Source organism: Protopterus annectens, chromosome 1.part0 (assembly GCF_019279795.1).
Source record: "Protopterus annectens isolate FY-2018-M chromosome 1.part0, PAN1.0, whole genome shotgun sequence".
Taxonomy (NCBI): Eukaryota; Metazoa; Chordata; order Ceratodontiformes; family Protopteridae; genus Protopterus; species Protopterus annectens.
In genome coordinates, this window is record NC_056725.1 from 1,979,811,443 (window position 1) to 1,979,825,205 (window position 13,763).

A 13,763-nucleotide genomic window follows, 5' to 3' on the forward strand; every position below is an offset into this window, starting at 1 on the left:
GCATTCAAATGCATTGTTAGTAGCATAACACTTAGCATGCTTGCTTTTAATGCAGAAGGCTATGGGCTCTACAACACTATGTAGATGGACTGCTTATACTGTACTGTGTTGTACTTTAAAGGGGTGGATGCTGCAGTCCTTAGAATGTCCTCCTGTGGAGGAGATACCTAGTAATAATGAACCTGTTATCAGTTTGCCATCCATTCCCTATTGCAATACTACCAGCTTATCACTTTTATGTGTAACATAAGTAATTTATTATTCAAGGGCAACAGACACTTTGTAGATAAAACAATGAAATATAAAGTTGTTTGCTAGCAGCAATCTCTTCATTAGTTGCAGATCTTTTTAATGTGGAATTAAATTACTTTTACTTCTGCAGAGATTGTGCATATTTACTGATATTAGTAGATCGTAATGACAGAAGTTTGAGTAGACTTTTATGATAGAAATGCTCTGACTTGGGCAGTTTTGTCATTATTGGTTCAATCATTTTGTTTCATGGCTTACTAGAAAAATGTTCAAAACAAATTTAAAACACACTCTAACAAGTGTGCTGTATTATACAAGGAATGTAATTTTATACATTCACAAAGGTGAATCAAAGAACACATGCATGTTTGCATGACCTAAATATGTGTGCAAGGGTTGTATGATTTGAAAACAGCCCAAAGGTAAACTTTATCCACTACTGGCCACATGCATTCCTTTGAATGTGGGTTTCAATGCTGTTTCAATGAATGTGAGTTTCAAGGTCAGAGAAGTTTTAATGCTATGTCTGATTTCATTGTGCGACTGTATTGCTTTATTTAGCAGATGTCTATCAGTGTTTGTGCTACTAAATTTAAAATAAAAGTTTTAAATTAAATCCAAATTATCATTATAAAAGTAAAGTGTAAAACAGTATGCACTTTACATTATTTATGGCAAATGGGGAGAAATAGCCAAGTAATGGGACATTGGAATGGCTTCTGGGGGAAGGCTATGTATAGGGGCCCCATTTGACCATGATTTTGTGAGGGGAGAGGGGTGGCAAACTCAAAGGCAACCCCAGGTGGCACAATCTGTAGCTATACCACTGAAAACACACTGATGTCTGAGAAATCTAGTACTGTGGACATCAATTCATTAGCATTTTAACACAAATGCATCAACATTTCCATTCCTGCTGTTCCCAAAGTGTGTTTGTGTGTGTGCGTGTGTGTGTGTGTGTGTGTGTGTGTGTGTGTGTGTGTGTGTGTGTGTGTGTGTGTGTGTGAAAGTGTGTTATGTAAGCAGTATATTGAGAAAAAAGTACATGTATGTCTCAGTTCTGCAACATGCATTTATGACAGCTTATTTCAACTAGAATAACATGATAACTATAAGAACCAATCAGAGAAAATTAGAAAGGATTGGGAAAAGAGATTAGATAAGCAATTTGCAATGAAACAATGGCAGGATATACGTATGTCTACCAAATATGCAACAAAATCTGGAAAATTTAGGATTTTTGCTTGGAAATGTTTACATAGATATTTTTATACCCTGAGTAGACTCCAGAGGATTTTTCCTCCGGTAGATAGCAAATGCTGGAGGTGTAACAGGGAAGAAAGAGTTAACTGGGAACATATTTTCTGGGATTGTAGTGAGTTGGTGGACTTTAAGGATTCCCTGTGGGATGTGCTGTCGGAGATGCTGGGTGGGCAGATTGACGTGATGAGGAAGACTATTTTTCTGAGCTATGATACAAGACTGGAATTGCCTAGACATGGTAAGGCCTTGCTGTCTCTAATTATGGTGGCTGCCAAGAAAGCAATTACTAGAAAATGGAAATCAAAATCTAAACTAGCTGTATTAGAAGTAGTGAATATAGTAATGGAGATAAAACAACTGGAACTGAGCTCTTTAGAAAAAGGTAAGAACAAACTACATGAGAAAAAATGGGAATTGTGGGAACAATACATACAGGAGAAAAATGAGGTTTAAAAGAAGGCAGGACTTAAATGACCTATGTAATGTCTGACTGAAAACAATTGGATAGATTATATGTGATGTATAATGTTTGCAACTTGAAGTGTGTTAGTATGGTTTGTGATGTAAAATGCTTGCAGCTAGGATTGTGTTGGTGTGCTTTGTTTTAATTTATATAAATGTGTGATTGCTTTTAATAAGCTTGTGTCTTGTTTAAAAAAGGGGGCAGGAATTGAATAATTTATGTAATTTTGCTTAGGTTATATGATATATAGCAATATATATGAAGCACAATGTTTGTAATTTTAACTTGTTAATGCAGTTTGATTACTTTTGTATAAAAGTAAACATGCCTATGTCATATTTTTGCACATTGCAACCACAAACAAAAATCTGAAGTCCAGACTTTGCATACACGCCTCATAACAGTATATGCTACCTGCAACATTATAATGATTTCATCCTGTATAAAGACCACTATAACAATAACAATATCAGCTTTCTATGATGGTGGGAAAATTAAATACTATGTACTGCAGCGGGACTAACTAGTTTGATAGGGGTTCAAATTGCACAACAGTCAACTTGTATGTGTAACTTTGTGTGTTAGTAGTCAGAAGAGCACAAGTCTATGTCCTGATGTCATCATTCAAGTCTCACTGAGAAAAAAGTTTTACAGTGGTACGTAATTAAACAGCAATTTCATACAACCCTTTCAACATCTTCGTCACAACATAAACTGATGATGTCATCTGCTATAAATTGTTGTCTGACAACATGAAAGTCAGAGTTGTATCATGGTGCTAGTGATAAACACTGTGTTCTCCAGCATGTGTATCTAGGTTGGGGTTCTATTCTCAATGCAATCAGTGTGTGTGTGTGTTCAGTTAGATCTCATTTCAAAGAGCATTTTAGATCAGCATGTAAGACACTCCTACCAATATCTTCTTCTCACCAGACACTGATGATGTCATCTGCTATAAAGTTTTCTCTGACAATTGAAAGATCAGACTTATGCTGTGACATTAGAATTAAGTATTGTATTCTGTAGCTTGCGTAGATAGCTAGGTAGGAGTTCTAATCTTACAGCCATCAACTTGAGGGTGTGTGTGTGTGTATGTTCATTCAACTATCAGTCTGGAGAAATTTTAGAATGGCATGTGAGATCACACTTATGTCAGTCACTCCTCCCCAATTCTTCCTCTCAACATGCACTGATGACATGATCCCCTATAAAGCATATTCTGACAGTATTACACTCAGATATCTAAGTTGGCATGAGCATTAACTACTGTGTTCTCTAGTTTGTGGTTCTAATCTCACAGCAGACAACTTGTGTATATATTCATTCAAATATGATTGTGGAGACAATTTTACAGTGAGATGTGTCTCCATATCTGTCACACACTCCTCCCAACATCTTCTTCTGAGCATGCAGAGATGCTGTTCATAGGTGCTTACTAGACTAATGACAGCAAGGGCTTTTTTAAGCCTAGCCATGCATCCCAAATCTCTGACAAGTTCTGATACCCTTGATAAGTGTAAATATGGGCCTGGCAGATGATCCATTTATAGGTTGCCTGTGTTTTTTAGAGGCATAGGTGCCAAACCAGGGATGAATTTCTGATCATCCTCTATAAAATGCATTGTACCAATATAAATTCAGACATTTGTAGTGGTGTTACTGTTGCAATGTACAGAATTCAATTTATATACCTATACAGGTCTAATATTCAAATCAGTCAGCTGCTGGGTGTGTGGTTGGTGGTATAGTATTGTCAGTAAATGATCCTTTGAATCTCTTGTCAACTGAATCCCAGTCAGGAAAACCTTTAATATAGTCCTATGAATCCAACATCTCCTTTTTCACTCTGCCACCGGATCTACTTTTGTAGACCAAATTTACACTAAACCAAATTTTAGTTTACTGAGACGACAACAACAAAATTTCAATAAACCGAAACTGCACATTACCGAACTTTTTACAGGGAATAGAGACACTTGGCCAACATTGAACCAAAAAACACACCGTAGTATGTCAAACCTACCAAAAAGTGGGGGGGGGTTGCACCAATCACCCTCCAACTAAATAAACCAACTCTTGGATTGCACGACAGTCAGGAAAAGGGAAAATTTCCCCATGTTGGTCAAGTGTCTCCATTCCCTGTAAAAAAAATTGGTAATGTGCAATTTCAGTTTGATGAAATTTCATTGTTGTCATCTCAGTAAACTAAAATTTGGTTAAGTGTAAATTCGGTCTACAGAAGTAGACCCCTCAACTAGGAAAAACAACATTCCCAGGGATGAAGCAGCAGCAAAAAACTAATAAAAACCAAACCACCAGTCTGACCGAACAATGAAGGAAGCCACCAGCAGTAGCGAAAAACGTGGTTTAATATCACTTTCCTCTCAAAAGACTTCTTCATTTTATTCTGAAGAAGTCTTTTGAGATGAAAGCGATATTAAACCATGTTTTTTGCTATTGCTGGCAGTTTCCTTCATTGTTCAGTCAGACTGGTGGTTTTGTTTTTATTTAGAAGTAGACCCCTACCAATGTAACATTCCTTCTGCAGAACACTGGAGGATGTCATCATCTCAAAGATATATACACACATTGTGAAGCACTTCCCTTCCATGACCTTCTGCAAGCCATCTGCAAACCACTGGGTATGTTATTGCTAAGTGGGTGGTACACATGTAACGTGGGCAAAGGCAGTATGTAATACAATCAAACAGATACACACACATATGCATGTGCCCCTCTTATCTTATGTCATATAGATATAGTGATTTTGATTTAAGGGCTATAATAATAGCTATAATTTCATGTGATGTTGGCCGTTAGCCTAGTAATGTCCTATGACCCTATAGGTTCATATGTTCATAGAATGATACTAGGCTATTGGCCCAAAGGCCCTTATAAGCCTAGCAAAGAATTTCATCCATGTTTCCACAAAGTCACCACCTGTTCCCCCTGTCCAGCAGGTACAAAAGTGGGATCCCAGGGGTGTATTTTCTGTTTCCTATCCAGTCATCCAAGTTCCTCTTAAAGAGGGTTAGAGAGGTACTCTGCTTCACGTGGAGAGGGAGTGAAGATTGCACATTTCAATATTGCTGTCATCTACATGTGCTGTGTTGAGGTGTGAATGTACAGCATCTCTAGAACAGTGTGTTCCAGTCTGTAATTCTCATTCAAACATTTCAGCAACACTTAGCAGTATGACACGTGTCAATGTATATACCTACCATCATGAAATGCTATGTGACATACAGCAGTATTACATCATACTAATTACGTGGGCACATATGCCTTATTTCATCCATGTATTATAATGATTACATGGACACATATGCCTTATTTCATCCACATATTATAATGATGATATATATACACAAACCTATAACCAGTTCAGATTCACTTGCAACTGTGGGGAATTCATTGTGCACCAAGATGTGCTGCTATTCACAAGGATTATTCAGGTGTTGCCCAGCAACATTGTGTGACTGTCAGTATGTCATGTGATGCATTTCCAAGATTGTATTTGGAGGTGTTCTCACAAATCTTTTTTAAAGTACAAAATCTTAAGGGGAATACACAGCTATACCCATAGATGGTTGTGAATGGTACCGCCAATACTCAACTGGAAGCATTAGACTACCTGCTAGATGATAGACTTGGATCAAACTTCACCCCCATCTCGTGTCATCTTCACCAAAAGTATACATGCAGACATCACTCTGCATATCTTCTCAAGAAAGCAACTTAAATGTGCACTCTCTAAGGCTAAAAACACGTCATCAATGAGGCCTGACAACATCCAGGGTTGCCTTATCATTAAATTAAAACATGACCTAGCAGACACAGTTGGAGCCCTACTTAACCATAGCCTCCAGTCACACTACTTTCTGATAGAATGGTGGATAGGAACAGTCATTTGTCTGAACAAGGGGGCACCATCACCTGCCATATGGAATTATAGACCTATAAGCCTGAGTAGTCTCATCTGTAAGCCAATGGAAAGAATTATAATGTACCTTGTCAACAGAATAATAGGTAATCTCCCAACTGCGTAACCAACCCATTTTTGATTTGTTAAGGCTAGATCATGTTTGTTAAATCTGGTAGACCTCTTTGAGAAGGTCACTGAGGCTATGGATAAGAGAAAGAATGTGCATCCCACATAACTTGATCTGGACAAGGCATTTAACACAATTCCACACTTCGGATTTATAGACAAACTGTCTCCAACTGGCCATAAACCACTGCATCACCAAGTGGGTAGTCCAATAGATCACCAGCAGGACATACACTGCCAGTAACCAGTGCAGTACAACATGCTTCTGTACTATACCCTTCCTGTTTGGTATTTAATTAACAGAAGTCAAGGCAAACGTCTACAACATTTCTGTAACCAACGTTCTGGATGTCTGCAAATTATGGACAGTCCTTGAATCCAGTAATGGTATTGGTATACTGCAGAAAGTGTTAACACATACAAATAAAAGGTGCCAGAGGCATGGAGAAACACTAAATAGCTAAAAAATATTATTTCCTTTTGTAAAGCAAAGATCCAAACTAATTGCAAAATAGACAGCAGTAGTACAAGATCTGGGTATTCAGGTAGATAGTATTTGTAAGTTTGACCACCATGTGTCCACAGTGTTGACAAATCCCTTGTAGCACTACTCATAAGTATGGACATGGCATCCAACTCAAAGGGCATTATAATTCTATTGTACTCAGCCCTCATCACAACAATAATTGAAAAGCAATGCAGCCTTTCACATGTAACTCACCATACATGTGCAACAGCAGGAGCAACACCAGAGATTTTGCACAAGGAAGATACATGGTTTACAAGATAAGTCCTACAGGGAAAGATTGAAACCCATATCACTGTATTCGGTCCCTACAGATTACTAAGGGCCGATTTATGTTTGGCCTACAAGGCAGTCTCCAATCTAGCCCTGATGGAAATGTCACATATTGGTAAAGCAAACTGCATGAGGGTCACTTGCTCCAATGATGTTAACCTAACCTTTGACATAATAAATCATGTTACAGAGATAGAAACATTTCTCAGACGCTACCCTTTCTCTGGGAAAAGCTTCCCATTCAAGTAAAGTAAAGGCCATTCCTGACTGTATTCAAGTCCACCTACATGGGTTAATGGTAATTGTAATCCTAGTGTTGCACCCATGTCCCTCATGGAAAGATTAATTTATTCTTAGATAACATATCATAGGCTCATAACTGTGAACTTTGTTCACTAGATATTTAAAATTGTGGAACTCATGTTAAATATGGCTAGGCTTTTATGTCATCTTGGAACATTAGCCTAATAATCTCCTATGAACCTATGAACCTATGAACTCCAATTGTATCCTATTTATAGCTATACACTAACTGTACAACATCATGGATGTAACAGTACATAACATAAGCATTAACACTTGACAGTTTCTATGAACACATATGCATGTATAACATTTTCACTGGCAATGGACAGTGATTGTGTGGCACGTCTTGAGGCATGACATGCTTATAGACCGTACTGCATGCATTGTTTGGTATGTGAACAATATCACCGTGACAGCTTCCTCACTCATTGATGATAGACTTTGCACTGTTGTTGTTTCTGTGCACCTGGGCATATTTGATGCATTGCCATCAGTCTCACATACTGTTGCACCATTCATTATAATACACCAGTTATTTATCCACACATCAATTGGAGATGTTTCAGAAAATGTACCCATTGCTATTAAAAATGGCAGATGCATGCAATACACAGCTGTGTATAGGCAATCCACTCATAACAGTGTGTTTCTTGTAAGTGTTTGTATCCTTATGGTTAATACCTGTGTCAAATATTCACATCATATTGATGGTACAATTTTGTTACAATATTTTTATAGACAGGTAGATTTAGGATAAGATATATATTTTGGACATTGTATATTGTATTGTTGTTTAGATTCTTATAGTTTTTATAGGACAGTTTGGATGGATATGTAATAATTTGTTCTGTATTACCCAGGCATTATACATACAAATATTTAATACTAAAATATTTTCAAGGTTTAGATTTATATTTTATAATATATATATTATACTTTGTATTTGTTCACATTGTGATTAGCATAGATAAGATTTTTATAATAATAGGTTTTGCACTATGTGTATTTTTAGGTGTCATATACCTTTAATATGAAGCATTGTGTATTTTGAATTTTGGCGCCAAAAAGTTTATTTAAGTGCTGAGAGGTTTGTTTCAACTTGTTCTGAAGAAGCTTGCCATTTAGCAAGTGAAAGCGCTTAACCTGTTGGATTATTCTGTGTTTTGTTTAATAAAATTACAGTTTGGCTGAGGATACCATTGGTTTTTGAAGACATTTATTTCATTTGTTTCACCTGTTCCACTGACTTTCTAAAAGTTTATCTAACTGCTGAGAGTTTGGCTGTGGATATCTCTGGTTTTTGAAGACATTTGTTTCATTTGTTCCACTGGCTTTCGTACACACTTTTCAGCTGCTGAATTGCCGTTTTTTTTGGTGAGTTTCATCTCAAGACACTGGGACTGTCAACATTCTATGTGTTATTCTGTTCAGTAGTTGTTTGGAACGTTGTTTGTGCTGGTTCCTTTGGTAGAGAATAAGTGGGGTGGGAGTCCTGCAAAATCTCTTACCTTCTTGGGTTTGGAGGTAGATCATCCCAGTTGTTTATTTAGGCATCTGGGGAACAAACTCAGAGGATGAGAAAAGAAAACTGTTATCAAATTTGAAGAACAAGGTGGGGGCATCATGTCCTCATTGGTAAGATGACCTTTGGATGCAGCGCTGTTATTCTGTGGCAAGCATTTGCTAGAGCCTTTGCAACTTTATATAAAAAGGGAAAAACATGATACAGTTAGAGTGTCAAGCTGGGTTAAGGTTGGTTTGCATATGGAAGGCATTCTGATAGCTGTAAAATGTGATATCATCTTTCTGGCAGAGGAGTGAATGTCTAACAATGAACTGTAGCTGTACACAGGCACATCTTGTGACATTGATATGAGGGCATTTTAATGGTATATGGTATGTCTGTCCCTAAGCAAATTATTGAAAGTCCTATGGACAATTGCAGGATATTACATTGCTGGAGCTATTGATTATCCTGGTTCTTCTGTGGATTTGGGTCAAGTAACTTAGAATGAAGAACAAAATATTGGGACAAGGAACTTAGAATTAAGAACAAAATATTCAACTTTGACAAAGAAAACTGTGGTTGTGCTATTGTCCCTGAGAGTATCTCATTCATTGTCAGTCTAGTCCCCTAATAAAGCATTTTCTATTGCTAAGATTAAAACAATATACATCATTTGTAAATGGACATGATCTTAGAAAGAATAATTCAATTCCTGGTAGCTTATCTTGATTACATCTTGATGGTTTTAGATCACACCGGTTCCAAATGCAGAGCAAAAACAGACTCAAACACTAAACAATCAGTGGTAGACTGAGGAAGTATATTTAATAAGGGAGTCCTTGGTATGTTATACAAATAGGTTTGAGATAAAGAATCTGAAAAACAATATTGTAATTTCATGTCCTATGAGAAGTACATTGAATATGCATAGCAATCAACCAAGCTTCAGATGAGGTAAAAACACATCTGTGTTTAATGTAGCCACATAGTATGTAAATAGTCAAATGGTAAAACTGTGTCTTCTTTTGAGGAGAGAAGGGCAGGGCAAAAATACTTTGCATCTTATATTACTCAGAATCCAAAAATGAATAAAACAGAATGCACTCTATTCCCTTGAAGATTAGACTGGACCCTAAATCATTGCAAAAACAATATGTTGTGATGAACTGTGACCAGCACTATAATGTCCTGCACCTTTTGAAGGAGAATAACTTTCACAGAGTATCTATAACTGTTTCCTTAGCTGCACTTGTCCTTCACTGGTTACTGAAACTGTAGTGCTTCCACCACTAAGAGGTCAAAAATCTGTTAGGCATCTTGATCTGCTTGAGGTTACTTCTGTCCCTGGTTTCCCTGTTAAGCACACTGCATACTCACCAGTGATTCTAAAAGCAGGAAAAGATTTTCAGTCATGGATAGACTGCATATGAAAAGTAATACTATACCATTCTTATACTATGGCTTATAATCATGCAGTCATAGTATCTACTTTATCCATTAACATTTTCTATTAAATTATCTTGTTTTAATCTGCCTTAATCTTTATGGAATAGGTTGAAGTACCAGAGTTCTCAACTGTCCAAATTTTTGCAGAATGTCCAGACTTTTACTTCATAGTTTGGTGTGTCCTTCATAACATTTGTGGCTTTCTGACAAATCATAAAGGGTTGAAGTCATTAAATAAGGACAGACATTCGAGTTTCAAACTTCATATCCTTCAGGAAAAGCAAGATAATGCAAGACCTGTTATTCTATCAACTTTCTAAGTTTATAATAGCAATAATTAGCATCTGTCCCTGATTGTGGGCCATTCACCCCACCCTACCCCCATTACTTTTGGGTTTGTCCAAAATACTTGTGTTACAAGTTTGAAAGGTATGGGCTGAACCAAAGCAAAGAGTGTACTGCAAGGCTTTCCTTTCCACTAACCATTTTTTTTGGAATGCCTTCCTTTTCTTTTTTCTTCCTTCTGTAGTTTTCGCACAGAATATTAAAGCAGGCAATATCTTTTCCTTAAAATATTTTTATCTCTACATTGCTTCACAGACTATTTTTTTACTGTAGATCCTATCTGCAGCTGAGATATCCTAATATGTAATAATTCAAAACAAAAGGAAATGAGCTAATGGTGTAATATTTATAGTATATACAATGTAGGTGCAGAGAAAAGAGTGAAGGGAAGATAAAGAATAAGAGACAAAGAGAGAGAGAGAGAGAGGGAGAGAGAGAGAGAGAGAGAGAGAGAGAGGGAGAGAGAGAGAGAGAGAGAGGGAGGGAGGGGGGAGAGAGAGAGAGAGAGGAGAGAGAGAGAGAGAGAGAAGGAGAGAGAGAGAGAGAAGGAGAGAGAGAGAGAGAGAGAGAGAGGAGAGAGAGAGCGAGAGAGAGAGAGATGAAAATCATGTGGAAATTGCTCTGATTTATGCAAGAAACCCTTTTACTATGATACCATCAATGCTTTCTGAGCATCAGACTCAGAGACAGTTAATCTATTATTACACTCAAAGTAATGTAGAGTTCAGAAAATGAGTTTTGTGGAACATACCACAGTAAACTCCTCAATGCTCGGAGAAAAGTGGAAAACAATGTGTAAAACTAGGCAAAAGCACCTCTTAAAGAAAATGATAAATACATGTAGGAAATCACAAAGGAGAGACTTCTTCTCATTCTTTCTCGAGGTTTATTAAGGATGTTCTAATTAATTCAGTTTAGTGATGACAGCTAAGGTCTATCAACATTAACAAAAGACGTAATTTAAAAATTATAAAGTACTAAATAAACTGATTCAAAATGCAAGCAATTTGAATAAAGGGAAAGTTGCTTTCAGCAAAATTATACCATGCTGAAAATGACATAATAAACAGTGCTTTGACATATAGCTCTATGCACAATACAGTACTGTCATTACAGAATTATACACTACAGAAAATGCACCTTTTCTAACAGCATTATTAATAAATGCTTTAATTTCATAATGCTGCTTATCATGTTGTTGAAACATGGTATTTATAATTTAGCAAGAACAACTTCTCAGTCTGCATGTAATGCTTTAAACATATCAGTTCGCCAGTGACTCTGTTAAGCCATATCTGGCTGTGGTAATGATGAATATAAGAAAACATCTCCAGAGCATGCAGTATAGGACAGATAAGGACCTTGGTGGTTTACAAGAATTAGGTGAGTATAGCAATAAATACCATATTTTGCATTGCTGTACTTGAATACAGTGGTTTAGTTACTAAACTCAAGCATTTTTTGAAAATGATTTTAACCATATGCTAAACTTAATTTATTCATAAATTAATCAGGTAAGTGAACTTGTCATCATGGAACACATTTCAGTCTTGACACAGGCCAGAAGGAGAAGGGTAAATACAATATGAAAATTTCTGAAAAGTCGATTGAAACTAAAGGACTTTTTAAATCTCACACAGTGGTCAGAGATATAGCTCTCAACTTGATTTTTTTTCATAGTTTTGATCTGTTCCTCATAAAGTTTAAGCCTCTCCAGCAAATCATTGAAGATTAAAGTCACTAAACAATGACTGATATTTGATTTCCAAGCTTAATTTCCTTCAGAAAATGCATGCCAATACAACACCTGTTATTCTAAGAAATTTTGAAGTTTATAAGACCGATATTTCAAATCTGTCCCTATTTATGAGCCCCCCCTTTCATTTTGGCTTTGTCTGGATTTCTTGCAGTAAGAGGTTGAGAGGTATGATGAGTGATCAAGATTGAACATGGGATCCTGGAACTCTGAGGAACAGACTGTGAAAAACTGAAAGGCTGCCGCCCAGCTAGATAGAATTTTGTAGATAATTCTATGTCATTGTAAATATTAATATAATCCACAGGCTAAGGAAAACTGTGTTATATGTTCTGAACTTGAATAAAATGTAACCACAGTGCACCCTGCTGGACGAAAGCTGATAAAGTAAAATATTTTAGATGTCTGGATGAAGGAATTCCTTCTATTGTTTTGAGACCAGAGTTAATTTCTAGATTTTATATGCATAATGTCCTTTATTGCTGAGGCTTCCTGACCAGGTGCAAGCTTACTAAGAAAACTAAGAAATGTAAATTTAGTTTCTGGTAGCCTGGGAACCAGAGAAGTGTCAAGAATGATGTAACCTAAAATGAGTCAGCAGTGATGTATTATCAATTTAAGAGATTTCAGAGAGAAAGAGAGAGCATTTTGCATTTGCCTTCAGAACTGACATCACCAGCACTTGCTTGCTCTGTATATAAGTAGGATCTTAGACTTTAGTATTTCTCTTAGAAATAGATAGAAAATAGTAAGATTAGAATAGCTGTTTTCTATATTTATGACAGACTATTCTACAGTATTATTTTAAGCATTTTCCTGTGATCTCTGAACTCTTGATTAGCACTGTGTTGAATTGAGGAGATTTGTCTTGTGTTTTTATTATTTATTATTAAATATGTTTAAACATTTCAACTGTAGCTGTTTTGTGAAAGGATAATTTAAGCTCTAGAGTACTTGCACATATTTAGTGATACTGTACTAAGCCACCTAATAGCCTTAAAAATTCTGGTCACACTTACTATTTGGATAATAGTATTGCACAGTAAATTTGGACACCCTTTGGTAAAGGCCTTATTAGTAGCTAATATTAGTGGTTGGTAGCAATAATTACTACCTTATAGTCTGGGCCAAAAGGGGGCACAGCAGGAGAGCCTATGCCAGCCTTCTCCAGGAGTGTCTGTGTGTTTGTATATAAATCAAATCTTAAAGTGTGTGTGTGTGTGTGTGTGTGTGTGTGTGTGTGTGTGTGTGTGTGTGTGTGTGTGTGTGTGTGTGTGACAGCTACTTGGGCAGGGGCATGAAGCACTGGTTGGACAGAGAGGGTACTGGAGGTTTTAGCTTGACCACTAGGCTGAGATCTGGACCCTATAGCTGTGCCAGTGGGGAGTCTTATTGGGGATCTGGAGAGAAAGGGAGAAAACAGCCCCAGACGGACTGTGATCTCTGAGTGCTCTTAAGGGAAATTGTACTTTACTGTGTATGCACTTGTTATCCTTCCCAATGTGCACGCCCCTCACTGCTGCTAGTGGTGAGAATTAAGGCTCTGTGATTACTGGGCCAGTGCATGGGCATTGC